At 54.1% G+C, this 14,170-nt stretch overlaps 1 long non-coding RNA gene across 1 annotated transcript; it reads right to left on the bottom strand.

The window, feature by feature from the left end:
• Window positions 1-2,862: 2,862 nt before the first annotated feature.
• LOC120608832 (uncharacterized) lies at window positions 2,863-14,099 on the bottom strand. Its single transcript, XR_005654527.1, has 5 exons — window positions 13,948-14,099; window positions 12,401-12,504; window positions 10,553-10,645; window positions 9,175-9,364; window positions 2,863-8,725 (listed from the first exon to the last, which is right to left on the bottom strand). It is a non-coding gene; the product is annotated as an uncharacterized LOC120608832 (long non-coding RNA).
• Window positions 14,100-14,170: the final 71 nt, after the last annotated feature.

Here is a 14,170-nt window from a genome sequence, read left to right as displayed (position 1 = left end):
GGCACTCCATCAGGACCCCTCGCCCCGCACCAGCCAAGCTCCCACCGGGGCTCAGCAGGACTTTCCCATTAGGCTCCAGCCATGAAGCTCTGAGTCAGGCGACCTGCAGCTATTTCTACTTTTCCAGGAGCGGGGAAGAAAAAACAACTTGGAGGTGAAAAGCAGAGGGAGAATCGAAAGTGTCTCAGCCTCAGGCATCTTTATTTTTTTTTAACCACTAACTGGGCAATGAATAATTTATAGCCAGGAATGTTTGTGGGACGGATAAAACTGTTGACAAGTCAAGAAAAACCTCTTAGCATCCTAACGGAGCCATCCATCTTTAAGAAACAGGTTTCGGATGCATCGCTGGTGAAGATGCTGGGAGAGGTGGTTTTCTTTCTTTTTTTCCCCCGTTTTAGATCTCTATGGAAATTGGTGGGTGCTGAAATATGTTTCGCTTCAGCACAACTCGGGCTAAATGATATCCCAGGCAAGAATTAAATCGTTTCCTACGCAAGAAGTACACAGCCTCGCAAGGCAGACCCTCGGCATAAGCGGGAGAGCAGAGACGTCTGGGGAGGGGGGCGGAGGCACCATATTCCAGGCCGGACGTCCTGCAAAGCTCCTTCCAATAGTCCTCAGGATGGCGCTGTCAGGACTTCGTGACAACAGCGGCTGGGATGAAGGAGATGACATTGCGAATCCCAAGAGCTACAGAGTCTAGTTTGTACTGAACACCTGCTGTGTTCCAGCTCCGCGTTCCTTCCCAAGGCTCTCTCCCTTAGTCCTCACGTCGCCTCTCTGGGTGGACTGACTAGGCAGTTTGGTCACTCTGTGGCTTCTCTCTCTGCTCTATGAGGGCTGCTTGGGGACTGGAACTCGGGGAGGTCTTATAACTTCGTTAAAGGTCACACAAATACAAGGCGACACAGAACCTGGCCCTGTACGTGTGTCTCATGCACATGCTTATTCACCTCCTACGGTCCTATGGAGGCTGGCGTGGTTTTCCAGAAGGCAGCAGGTAATAGGATGTGTCTTCGGATTCTCACCCCCTCAACGGCCCCCGCCCATCCCAGACCCCTGGCTGACGAAGGTCAGAGTGTTGGACTGAGAGCCAAGTTAGACCTCAGCCAAGCAGCTGCCCCGGGGCCGGGCCGGGCCAGGCCACGCGCCACAACTGCGTTAGTTCCCTGGGGCTGCATAACAAGGGACCCCCATATCAGCAGGTCTCAAACAATGAACACTGACCTCACAGCGTCCCAGGCCGGGAGTCTGGGGACAGCTTATCCAAGTCCTCTGACTCAGGGCCTCTCACAGGCTGGAAGGGAGGTGCCTGCTGGGGCTGCGCTCATTCCGAGCTTCGACCCTCAGCTCACCCACACGGCTGCTGGCGAGATTCAGTTCCTCACAAACTGTTGGACTCATGGCCTTGGCTCCTCACTGGCTGTTGGCTGGAGATGTCCCTCAGTTCTTGGCTACGTGGGCCCCTCCATATGGCAGCTCGCAACATGGCAGCTGGCTTTCCTCAGAGCCAGCGAGAGAGTAAGAAAGGCAAGCATAAGAGAAGCCAGAGTCTTTGTAATGTAATCTCAAAGTGACACCCAGCAGGTGGACCTTATTCTTGATTTAGAAGCGAGTCCCTGCATCCACTCCACACTGCAGGGAGGGCTCTGCAGGACCAGGGGGCTGGGGTCGTTGACAGCCGTCTTTGGAGCTGTCATCTAGCTTTGTGTAACAAATCAGCCTGAAGCTCAGTGGCTTAAAACAGCAATAATCACTTATTACCTCGCATGGTTTCTGCGGTCAAGAATTCAAGAGCAGCTTGGCTGGGCAGTTCGATCTTGATCTTGGGGTCTCCCCCGGAATCCCGGTCAGATGTCGGCTCGGGCTACAGTGCCCTGAAGTCTTAGCTGGGCCTGGAGGGTTCACTTCCAAGGGCCCCAGTCGCACGGCTGGCAAGTTTTTCTGGCTGCTGGTGAGGGGCCGCAGTCCCTCACGCTCCCGGAGCGTCGTCACCGGATGGCCGCAGGCCTGCCCAGGGTGTGCACGCCGAGACGGCAGAGCAGCCACTGCAGGGCATTCCTGGCCCTGTCTCAGAAGTCACACACCCGCACTCCAGCGGCATCCCACTGGTCACCCAGCTCAGCCCTTTCCAATGTAATAGGGGACTCCCCAAGGTCACGAGTACCTGTAGGCTGTTCGGGAGCTCAGTTACCATGTCACCGAAGCAAGGCGACCGCAGGACACATCACAGTGCCGGAGCCAAAGGGAGAGCTGAACCCAAAGCCTAGGCACATGGCGCTCTCCGCAGGTCCCCTGAATGTGGCAGGCCCTCTGGGGCCCCGTCTTTGCGATCCGCCCTCCCTCCGTCATGCTTTCCTCCCCCAGCAAACTCCTACTCAACCGCTAAAGCCCGACTCAGGTGTGACCTCCTCCACACGGCCTTCTCTATTTCTCACCCCGCCCCCGACACGGCAGTCTGCCTCTGGGGAACCCCGTGCAGCACTTGATGTGCCTTTATTGTCAACCTCATTTCAGCATCCGTCTGAAATATTTTCAGGTGGTAATGATGTAAAGCATAAATAAGTTTTATTTCTTCCACCAGATTAATGCCAGAGAGAGCCCTTCATGCCAGACAGCGTCAAGGGAACCAAACGTTTCCAAAGTCAAATACCGAGTCCCCAGTTCTACACCCTGTTTTATGAGTACCACGAACTTCATCTGACCACCGGTCCAGCATGCAGCAGCCCAATCCGCATTGTCATAGCGATCCCCCGGGTCCCCTTATCTTGCCACCTTGATGTCTTATTCTTACTGACCCTCCGGCTGCCTCTCCGTCCCTCCTGACAGTCACTGCTCTGGTGGTCCACGCCTCACCCAGCCAGTTCCCCCTCGAGATTGCCCAGCCCAGCCAGCCCACACCCCCAACCCCCGTTCACGGAGCAGCACTGGCAGCTTTGGCGTTCCACATCTGGCCCTGTCAGAAGGGAGCAGGGAGAGGGCTTGTGGGTCAGTGTTTTTAAAGCCCGCAGTCGCTTACAGTCGCGTCCTTGGCCTTCACGCTCACTCACCACTGTCCGACTTCCAGTCCAGCGGGCTCCACTGACGGTGAGCGCCCTGTGCGGGTGTATCATTTTGTATCATCTCTACCATATTTTCACTGTACCTTTTCTCTTTAGATATGTTTAGTTATACAGATACCACTGTGTTCTAGTTGCTTTACAATATGCAGTACAGTAACTGAATATTGCTGTACAGGCTTGTTGCCTGGGAGCACCAGGCTATACCATGTAGCCTAGGTGTGCAGTAGGCTAGACCACCTAGGTGTGTGTGAGTGCACTCTGTGCTGTCCCCACAATGACAAAATCACCTAAAGACGCAGTTCCCAGAACACACGTATCCCTATCATTAAACGACTCGTGGCTATAATTTATAATAAAATAGGAATCATTCCATTTTTCTACCTGTTAAGTCCTTGATGTAAAATAATTTATGTATTACAAAATCTGTTGAGCAATCCTGTGATCCATTTGGGGGTTTTGCAATGTTCCATCACTGCACACCAAGGGCTTCTTGATTATTGAAAGGAAGATGGGAAGATCAGCTTCAAAAGGATTTCTAAAATGAACCTTTATAATGGCCTCTTCCAAAATGGATTTACATCGATCCTGCTCGTTCATTTCCTCTAATTTTGCCTCATGTATAATGGCTTCGGAGTCTAAGGAACGAGCTAGAGAATGAGGCCTGAATATCTGATCTCCCGTCAGACCCAGGGGCCGCGTCTGGCACCCTCGCAGGTCCTGGTCATATTCTGAGACCTGTTACAGACCTCTCATCTGCATAAAGCAAGGGCCGTGTCTGGGTTTTCTTACCATTATGGCATCTCCTGCCTGGCACGCAGGAGGTACTCGGGAATAAGTCCCCTTGTAATCCCTGCCCAGGTCCCCCTGGGTGCCCACTGCCCCCCTACGGTGTGACAAGGCGATGCCTTCATGGTTACGGCTTGGGGCTGTCCATAAAATCTCCAGAAAGAAAAAAAAACAGGCGACCGAGGCCCAAAGGGAAGGTCAGGGCCATGCCTCCCTGAACCCATGTTCTCGATCTTCGTGTGACCTTCATCCAAGCAGCCGAGCTCGCTGCACACGCCACGAGAGACAAAGACCCCAACTGATCCTCCTGGCCAGACCCTGGACTATCCCGGCCCCGCCCATCCGTCCCCTCCCTAGAGGGACCCAGCCTGCCCACCTGCCTGCGTCTCTCCCCAGAACACTCCGGGATCTTCCAAGGGGAACTCTTTGCTTCTTAAGGTACATTCCCTATGAGAAGCTTCTACTTCCCTGAAAAGCATGTGCCATTGTCAGGGATGCCAGTCACAGGCGGTCACCTGACACTGACCCGATGACGGAGTGCTGCAATCAACAAGATTTACCTCCAGCAGCCCTGGCTGATGAGCTTCCTGCACCCCCGGGCCTCCCGACTTTGATGTCCTCCCACGAGTTCATCAAATGCAAACCCTGGTTCTGAGCTGGAAAAACCTCTTAGGAGGTTAATAGCGAGTGGATAGAGCAATAAATGTAATGATTTAATTCTTCGAGGATGGCTAACCAGGCTGCTGTTTACCAAAGGCTCCGCAGATAATTACTAAGAGCTGATTCCGAAAGGCCGCCAGATTGCAGCTGCCCCAGAAACGGCCACCGTCCCGAAGCGCTTCGCCATGCTAAGGAAATGGGTTCATTCCACAGAGAAATCCCACAGTCGCTTTCTGGGAGGGACATCACGCCACACTTTCCACTGTTCTCTCTTCCTTCTCCTTTCCGTGGTCTGTTTTCTGCCATCACTGGAGCGCTCCCCCAGATCATAACCGGTCTCCCCAGAAATATGCCACCATGATTTTCACCCAGTTTCTCAAATGGCCTATTTCCTTTCTTAATCTCCAGTTAGCAGACAGGGGGCAATGGGACATTCACTGTAGAGGCACAGTTCTGGGACAAGCGTCGATGAAGGGGCTCAGAGGTACGCCTGTGGCTTGAGTCCTCCCTGGTTGTCTGGGAAGGGCAGGACCTCCTGAGGCTGGTAGGCTGGTAGGGAGACACCCCTTAGGACACAATGGCCAACAGACCAAGAAATCGGTCCCAGAGCCTGAGAAAAAGAGCCAGGTGTGTGGCCCACAGGGTAGGTGGGCCTCTCTGGGCCTCTCCTGCTCTCACCCCGAGATGTCACAGCCTCTCCCACCCTGCGCCTCCCCGAAACCACTCCACCCCTAGGGAGAAGACAACACCCTGAAGTATTGTCAAATCCTGAAGATTATGCTGAAATGTTCGTGGAGAGGGAAAGATTACTCTGCACATCTCAGTGCAAAATTCTTTAAAATCCTGTGTAAATATCTCTGTTTATCCCCCAAGTTTCTCTCCTGCTGCAGCCGCCTCATCCCTGAGATATTTTTTTCTCTTCCTTGGCTTCTGGAACCTCCCTGGCTCTGCAGCCACAGAACACCCCCCACCACCATTCCTCCAAGTCCCCTCAGCTGCAGATGTGCCCCCAGCAGGACGACAGCCAACAAGTATAGGCAGCCAAAGACGTCATGACCAGGTGTGGTTTCTCAAGCCCACCCCTGGGAGAAACTCTCCATCCCTGCCAAGGGTCCCTGGACCAGAGGCCTCACCTGCCTGTCCCATGGGTCACAGGGCTCATCGGATTCTGCAATCCACTCAGGTTCACAGGCTTGGGCTGTCCTTGCCTTGGCATTGAGTATTGCCCTCCAGGTAAAGAATATATTCTCTGTGGTCATGGTCATTGGTCATAGTCATGTTCAAGGTTATGGCCCGGGGCTATTCCTATCTGCAGGTGAAGATGTTCTCTTTGGTCATGGCCATTGGTCATGATCATCCTCAGATCATGGCTTGGGGCCATCGCTGCCTTGGAACTAGGTCCTACCTGTAGGTGATGTTCTTTATGTGGTCATGGTCGTCTTCACGGTTATGGCTGGAAGCTGTTCTTGTCCTAGGACTGGGTCCTACAAGCAGGGGAAGGTGCTCTTTACGGTTGTCCAGTCCAGGCCGTCAATGCCATTCTTGCATGCCTTGGTGGTCCTTCGGCTGTAGGAACAGGGAGCTTACTGTGCCCAAGGCCGCCCATCCTCTGACAAGCAGCTCCGGGAGAAGGCTTCCCCCACACCTTTGACCTTTGACCTTTGGAACTAATCCAACACCCTCAGAGAGCACAGAAACCAGTCTCCACTTTTTCTGTAACGAGTCTTCGAACATCAAAAATGCTTCTTATGTCCCTCACAGGGTCTGCTCTCCAGACGAAACGGGTAACCCTTTGGCCATTCCTCACGTGCCATGATCACATGATCCACTCCGAGGTCGCCCTCCGTGAGCAGACTCCAGCTGGGTCTGCCTTTCTCCCGGGGCGGTACCCGGGATGAGTTGCTGGGATCCAACATGGCCCAGCCCTGCAGGGAGGCCCACGCTGGCCCTTGCCTCTGGGCCCACAGAGCTGCCGTTGCCGGGTCGCCACCCAGGCAGAAACGCTTCCGCTTCGCCAGCCTGCAAACGGCTCCGCTGGGGAATGATTGCTTTCTGCTTAGAGTCCGACTCAGTGCCCGGACGCGGCTCCCTCTGAGGCCGGGGCGAGAAAGGGCACGTTCACGTAGGTCTACATCAGAGGCCTGGACACAGATGGGGGCAAAACCCAGCCTTGGTCACCTTCCCAAACCCCTTCTAGAAGATTCCGTTAGAAAGAAAATGACCAGGGAACCTGGAGCACATGTGTTGCTGGGCAGGAAGCAGGAAGCCCAAGAAGAAGGGATCCCGGCCAGGTGTCCTGAGCCCAGAACGGCTCTGCTGGGCAATGCTCTCTTCTCTCCAGGCCTGTTTGTCCAATGAAGAAATGACGGGCTTGGAGTAGACCTCCAGAGGCCAGCCCAGCTCTGACCACTGTTCCCTGAACCTTGACCCCAGAGTACCAGGTCTGGGAGATGGAGATGGATCCTTCCTGGAAAAGGAATTCATTAGCCCGGTCCCCTTGGGAAGCCCTGCGCACAAGAGCCCCCTCTTGGAGGCCGACTTGGCAAATAAAGGTCCTGAGAAGTCATGTAGTCCGAGCTCCGTTTAACATGTGCAGCCCAGAGTTTTTCTAACTTACATGACCACAAAAACCCTTTATTCCAAGGACACCTATTGCTTCTAAAACACATATTGAGAGCTGATGATCCAGGCATTTGCTTGGCCTTTATCAAGTTTCCTCTGAGGATTCTGTCTCCTTAGGATTTGGGGTCAGAAGAATCTGCTCTGATAACAAAGGCGCCAGATAGAAAGACAGGTGTCAACAATGCTGTGTCCCGGAACAATACTCTAGGAAATAAAGAAAGGAAACACCTGAAGCCTTGAAGGGCTGCTTATCCGTGTTTGTGATTTATCTAAGGGGGCCCGAGGCGGAGGTAACAGGTGTCCTCATATCAGCAAAGACCCGCATCATCTCCCCGGTTGCCCCAGGTGGAAATAAAGACTCCATCCTCTTCCGCCCCCCACTATCACCCGCTGCATTGCCACAGCCAGTCTCCAAAGCCTATTGATTCCATGTGCTAAGGAGACTCAAATCCTTGCCCTCTCTCCAGCCCATCTGTCATTTGACGGCAGATATGTATGGAGCACCTACTATGTGCAGGCCCACTGCCTTACTTCCAGCTGGTCATCTCCTGCACGGAGCATGACAAAAGGCTCTGCGGGGCTCCGCCTGCAGCCTATCTCAAGTGCAGATCTCTGTGGCCTCACTGCCCTCAGGGTCATGTCTGGCTCAAAACTTGGCAAAAGAAAGATAATCTCTCTGGCACATAGTAGGTGCTCAATACACGTTGGTTAAATAAATTAGAGAATAGATAAATTAGTAAATGAATAGAAAGATCACCTTAAAGATGGCCCCTTTGGGGGGTGGGGGTGTCAGTCCATGAACTTTCTGGGGGAGCCATGAGTAGACTCAGAGAATCTGCAACACCCACGCTCTGCCTCCCCATAAAAAACACTGTGGGGGGTGGGGGGTGCTATGCGGATAAGAGGAGTTTTGAAATTCTCAGTGGGGTCCATGACCCAGATGATTAAGAACCATTTCCTTAGGACCTTTGAACACACTGATGAATGAAGAACATAAACAATATTAATTTGCTTCCCGTGGCGAAATTTCTGGCTTGGGAGGATGCGTCAGGCTGTCAGGACAGCCCGATGTCCGCACAGGAAACCTCCGGGTCTCTGAAGCCCACAGCAGAGCCTCGTTTATCACTTCTCCAAGGGCACGATTATCTTCCCCGGGCCGGGCCGCAGACTCGAGTGAAGTGAATGGATCATGGGTCCACTGGAGCCTTGCTGAGTGCCATTTACCCTCCTACAAGCCGGCTGGTGGGAGGACGCAGGGTTCCCAGAGGAGGAAGGAAGGGACTCCGCCTGCAGACAGTCTGGTCCCTGCAGAGCACTCGGGGTCCAGGGGTCTCACCTTCCTGGAGGCGAGCGGTGGGCGCCGGGGAGGCTGCCCGTGTCCCTGCGGGATGTCACAGCAGAGGAAGAGGAGGGAGAAGGGGAAAAGCCACCAGCCAGGCCTCCCGTCAGCTCCGTGCGTCACCGAAGGGGACAGTTTGTTTCTGGAAGGCCGTGGAATTTCCTTAGTTTCCAAAGACGAACACTGTTGTCTCCTGCCGCAAAGCTCTCTCCATTCTGTACTGAGCTCATGTTCTGGAACAGCCGTCCCCAACCTGTGTGGCACCAGGGACCGGTGCTCCTGTGAGAATCTAATGCCTGATGATCTGAGGCGGAGCTGAGGCGGTGATGCTGGCCCTGGGGAGCGGCTGCGGATACACATGAAGCTTCACTCGCTCGCCCGCCGCTCACCTCCTGCTGTGCAGCCTGGTTCCTAACAGGCCAGGGACTGGTACCAGTCCGTGACTCAGGGGTTGGGGACCCTTGTTCTAGACTGTTCTGCTGCCCACAGTCTGCTCCTCCTGCCCTGAGTGCCTGTCTCGGGCCTTGGGTGCTCGGCCGCGGCTCTGTCTGCGGAACCTCGGCAACCACCCTGCTCCCAGCGCCCTGCCCCCGGCACCCTGCCCTGCGTCCACCTCCCCCCACACGCCCCCAGAGGACACACTGCAGCGGGGCAGGTCTGTCACCATTCAGAGTGGAGGCCTCGTGTTTCCTGAGTACTTACTCCATGCCAGCTGCAGCATCAAGCTTGCTATCCAGTTTCACCTTCGGCAGGCGTCATTGTCTCTGACTTGCCGATGTGAATCCTGGGGCTGGGGAAAGGCAATGAATTGTCACAAGCAACACAGCCCTTAAGGGAGAGACAGGACTTGGACTTGAATCTCATCCGTATTAGTCCACGATGCCTTTTCACACTTGTTTCACAGGGGAAAAGAAGAAAAGAGACACAGCTGTGTGTTAGAAACCCACACATTTTATTTGTTAATGACACGTAATCATTCCAAAGCAAGCCTGCAGGATGGAAGATGTGCGCTGGCTGTGTGCCCAGGGATGGGCAGAACGGAGAGACGAACCTGACCTACAGGGCACGGGGACCCGAGGCTGATCCTGCCACAGCCGGCAAGGAACTGCCACCCAGATGTCCCCAGGGCTGCAGACCATTGACCTGGCTTCTCAGGGAAAGGAGACAAGAGGTCACCTCCGCAGAGACTGTGGCTCTCGGGAGGGAGAGAAGCCTGGGTCTGACTGGGCCACTCACCTGGCTGCCTTGGCCTTGCCCTGGTCACAGGAAGAGGGGCCAAGTAACTTGCTCAAAGAACTAGCTAGTCCACACTGGGCCCCTGACAGTCAGAGCCTATGAACTTAACCCCTGCACTGGGGGGCCTCCTATGACCTTGGAGCTGCGAAAATGGAGGCTCGGAGAGCCACTGGCTTGCCCGACATCCCATGGCCAGCTGGACCCAGGACCTGTGTTCGCCCTGGATGGAGATCTGGGGGGATAACAGGGAAAGCGGGGAAGAGGGCCGCAAGGGCACCCACAGCACAGACCTGACGAAGAACACGATGCCCCTTTTGTGGACACTCGTTACATCCCCGTCAGAGGACACTGAAGCTGCCACCAAAGGCCCCAGGTGAGCTCTGAGCGGGCACACTGTGGCTCAGTGCACCAGGTGACGATTTGCCGAGGGAAGGTGCTATAGGCAACTGGCTTCGCCACAGGGACGCAGAGGGTGTTCGAAGCTGCCCGGATCCCTCCTTGTCCCATCTCTCCATTTTCACCGATGGGGGAGCTGAGTCCCAGAGTGTCCAACGTCACAGAGCTAGTTAGGACATGGCCCGATCCCGTCCTCTAATGTAGATGGCCGAGGCAGGATGTGGGATCGTCTGACTCCCTGGGGCTCCGGCCCCTGCTCGACCAGTCAGTGGCTACAGGACCTCGTCACAGCCTCTCTCTCCGCCTCCATTTCCCCTCTGTAAAACCGTGGAGGTGAAACTAGACAGCGCTGCAGCCTATAGCCTCTGCGCGTCACGATTCCTTTTCGATCTAAAAGGTTGTTGACTAGGAACCCAATTAGGGTAAATCGATTGCAGACAATACTCACCCCCTCAAGCTCCATCCTCCTCTGTCCCCTCCCATTTGCCCGTCACCCTCTGGAGTCACTACTTATTCAAAGACCAAAGAGAAGACATCAGATCTGGAGAGGGGAAATGACAAAAAACGATCTTAATATGTATTTTCGCTCCAAATAAAATTTCATTCCCTTCCCACTGACAGAGTTTATCATATTTTATTGAAGCTCGGCGCATCTGGGCATATAGACAAGAGTTCACTCCTGCCCAAGATAGAGAGTCAAGGAGGTCCTGATCCAGGGTGAGGGCCCCCAGGATGATGGAGCACCCTCTCCGTGCTGGGACTGAGGGCACAGAGCCCGTGCTCTGCTTCCTGCCAGTCCTCCACGATGCCAGAACGCTCTCCATCAGGGCAGGACTCTTGTGGAAATCACATTTAATAACAGTAAATGTGGCAGTGCTATTGTTAGTCATAATCTCTCGTTTGCACAGCATCACCCTGTGCCAGATGCAGGGCTCAGCGCTTCACACACACTATCTCACTGAATAGTCTGCAGGGTGGACACTCTGGCGGTGCCCATTGCACAGACGAGCAAATCAAGGCCCGGCGAGGATGAATAACTAACTTGCTAAGACCACAGAGCCAGTCGAGAGCAGACCAAGTTCTGCATTCCCCAGCCTGGGGTGCTCAGGAGACCTTTAAGTGTTTCATTTATAAAATTTAAGTGTTCATATCTGCTCTGGGGACACCAGGACAATTTTTTAAAAGGTGATGGATAATAACAGCTAACATTTATTGTGCTGACGCTATGTGCCAAGCACTTAACCTTCACCACAGCCCTGTAAGGAGCGGGCACCGTCACAATCCATCATACAGATGAAGAAACCGAGGCACAGAGAGATTGAATGAATCACTTGCCCAAAGTCACACAGCTTGTCGATAGCAGAGTTGACTGTGGTGCCATAATGTGCCCTAACCGCCAGGCTACAATGGCGCCCGTCAGTGGAGATCATACAACTCAGGACTCCACTGCACAGAAAGGACAAAAACTCAAACGAGCAAGCTCAAGCAGAAGAGAAAAGACGCTGACTCCTAAAACGCAAAGGCTCACGGCACTGCTTCAGGCACAGCTGGATCCAGGTACTCAAGCAATGCGTACCTGGCAGGCTCTCTCCAACAGGTGGCAACGACAGTCCCAGAACTTTAGGCTTAGGTTCTGCCAGTCTAGCAACATCCCCCACCCCCACCAAAAAAGCAAGTGACTCCTTTCAGTAAAACTTCTAAGACTGGGTCTCCCTGGATGAGCTTGGACAACACCCCTGTTCCCAAACCAGTTCCTATGATGTGAGGGAGAGTGAGGGGTTCCCCAAAGGAAAATTAAGGGGCCATCCGCAACGAATGGGTCCTAGCTGCTGGGCAGGCAGAAACGTCAGCGGTCCCCTCCGATGCGGAAGTGCTTACGATTCTGCCAGGCAGGGTTAGACGGGGGCATTATTATTACTGCAGGAAATTATTATTACTGTGTGGCGTTTGCCACAATCCCAGGCTGAGACCCGGGTCCACAGAGGGCCTGGCAGGACATCACTGCGTGGTCCAACAGCAGCAAACACATTCACCGGTGCCCGAAGGAGCACAAAGGAGTACGGGTCTGCGGCCCTGGGGTCTGCAGCCCCCTCCCTGGCTCTGGAGCTCTCTAGCCATGCGGACTGGGGAAAGCCACCTAGCTGTGCTCAGCCTTGACTTCCTCATCCGGAAAATGGGGACAACGAAATCTCATTTGTCGGATTACAGAGTAAGGATTGAAAGAGAAGAGGCTCTGGGTGCCTGGCAGCACCCTCGCACACATCAGAGGCTCAGCCGATGATGTCTAAGAGCTCACCTGCCAGCCGGCGCCCACGCCCCCGGAAAGCCCTCTGCACACCTGAACCGAGGCCCAGAGGACCTTCAGGAAAGCCATCCCTCTTTGCTTTAGCCATAGGCAGACTGTAATGAAAAGAAATGAGATAAAAGTCAATACTGGAACTTTCTTAGATCTTTTCTAAGGCACTCGACTCAGCAGTGGTGAAGAGGCAGGGAGCACCTATCTCAGCAAGCCAGTCCACGGCAAAGATAAGCTCGAGGGCCCTAGGGGCCTAGGACGCAGCCCTGCTCTGGGGTCCTCCGAGGCTGTTCCGAGATGTCGGGCTACACTCGAGAGAAGAGCAGGAAAGAGAAAGCGACAGCCACCGGCGTGAGGGCTCGTCCAAGTCTGGACGCAGCGCTAGACTCTCCGGGCTGGGAGGTCACGGGAGCAAGGGTCCCATGCAGAAGCCACTGCGGAGGCCTTGCTCCCTGTGAAAAGCCACATTCTTGGTCCCCAAAAAGGGTGCCATGGGACCCACGGCCTTTGGGGAGCCAACGGGCATATTTCGGGTGATTTAAATTCGGGAGAAAATGTGGCATCAAAATGTTAAGAGAGCCTCCCTTTGTGCGAAATTGAAAATAACGCAAATCTCTCCTTTCAGATGTTCAAAATGAATCAAGAATTGCGTAACCGCAATCCTGCGGGTGGAACGGGTCACAAACTGGGCTTTCTGTGCTGCTGGTGGCGGCGCCCCCCCCACTCCCCCCACCCCCCCAGCTAGTGAATAATCATGCCCTGCCCTTCGTCCGGGCTGCGGGAAGGAGGTCTTGAATTATTCATGTTGTGGATGACACAGTAGCTTAAAAAACAGATCCCATGCATGAGACATAACTACCCTGACTCGAAAATAAGTGGCTGTGCTCAAACAGCCTCTCAGCACATAACTGGCGCTTCATAAAACATCGTGGGGAGAGGGATGGAGGGGAGCGGAGAAGAGGGAAGGGAGAAGGGAGATGATGATTTAAAATCAGAGGTCAGTCAACTGCAGCTTACAGGCCAAATCCAACCCACCTTCTGTCTGCAAATAAAGTTTATCGGAACGCTGATTTAGGCATCAGCCATGCTGCTTTGAGAAGAAGACAGCCAAACTGAGTAGTTGTGACAGAGAGCATATGGCTGGCAAAGCCTTATGTGTTTACTGTCTGGTCCTTTAGAGAAAAATTTGCCCACCCCCGGTTAAACAAAGTCGGATAAGTCTCTTTACTGCAGGACTTCTCAGGGGCCTTTAAAGGGTGTTACTGGACAATGTGGCTCTTCACACAGGGGCTTCCCAAACTCGACCAGTGGTGAACCTCCCTTTCCCTGGGGCGCCTCACAGGCCTGGCACCCATGGAGCAGCACTGGCCCCCGTGGTCTGTGCAGGGCATCCTGGGACTGAAGGTAGGAGAAGGGGGATGCCATGATGAGTCCCCCAGTTCTGGTGATGAAAAGGAACTTCCCGAGCTGCACATCCCTCCATCCCGCTTCCCCCAACCGTGAGCTCAAGGACGCCTAGATCTATGTCCCCCAAATTTCAGCCTCACCCACTGTAACCAGCAGGAAAATGGAGCCCGAGTCAGGACCAGCTTGAAAATGCCCACGAGCAGCATCCTGTTGGATGAAGCTGAGTGCTCGGTCTTCCTTCCTGTCCTTCCTGCCCTGAGGACATTCGCAAAACTAGAACTGTTTACCAGAGTGCCTGCACACGTCATACGAGGCAGCAACTGAAACGCCATGAAACGCCAGCTCTGTCCCCCCAGCGGTCTC

This window comes from Pteropus medius, unplaced genomic scaffold, assembly GCF_902729225.1.
Source record: "Pteropus medius unplaced genomic scaffold, Ma_sr-lr_union100, whole genome shotgun sequence".
In the NCBI taxonomy this organism is placed as follows: Eukaryota; Metazoa; Chordata; class Mammalia; order Chiroptera; family Pteropodidae; genus Pteropus; species Pteropus medius.
This window is presented reverse-complemented; position numbering and strand designations above follow the sequence as displayed.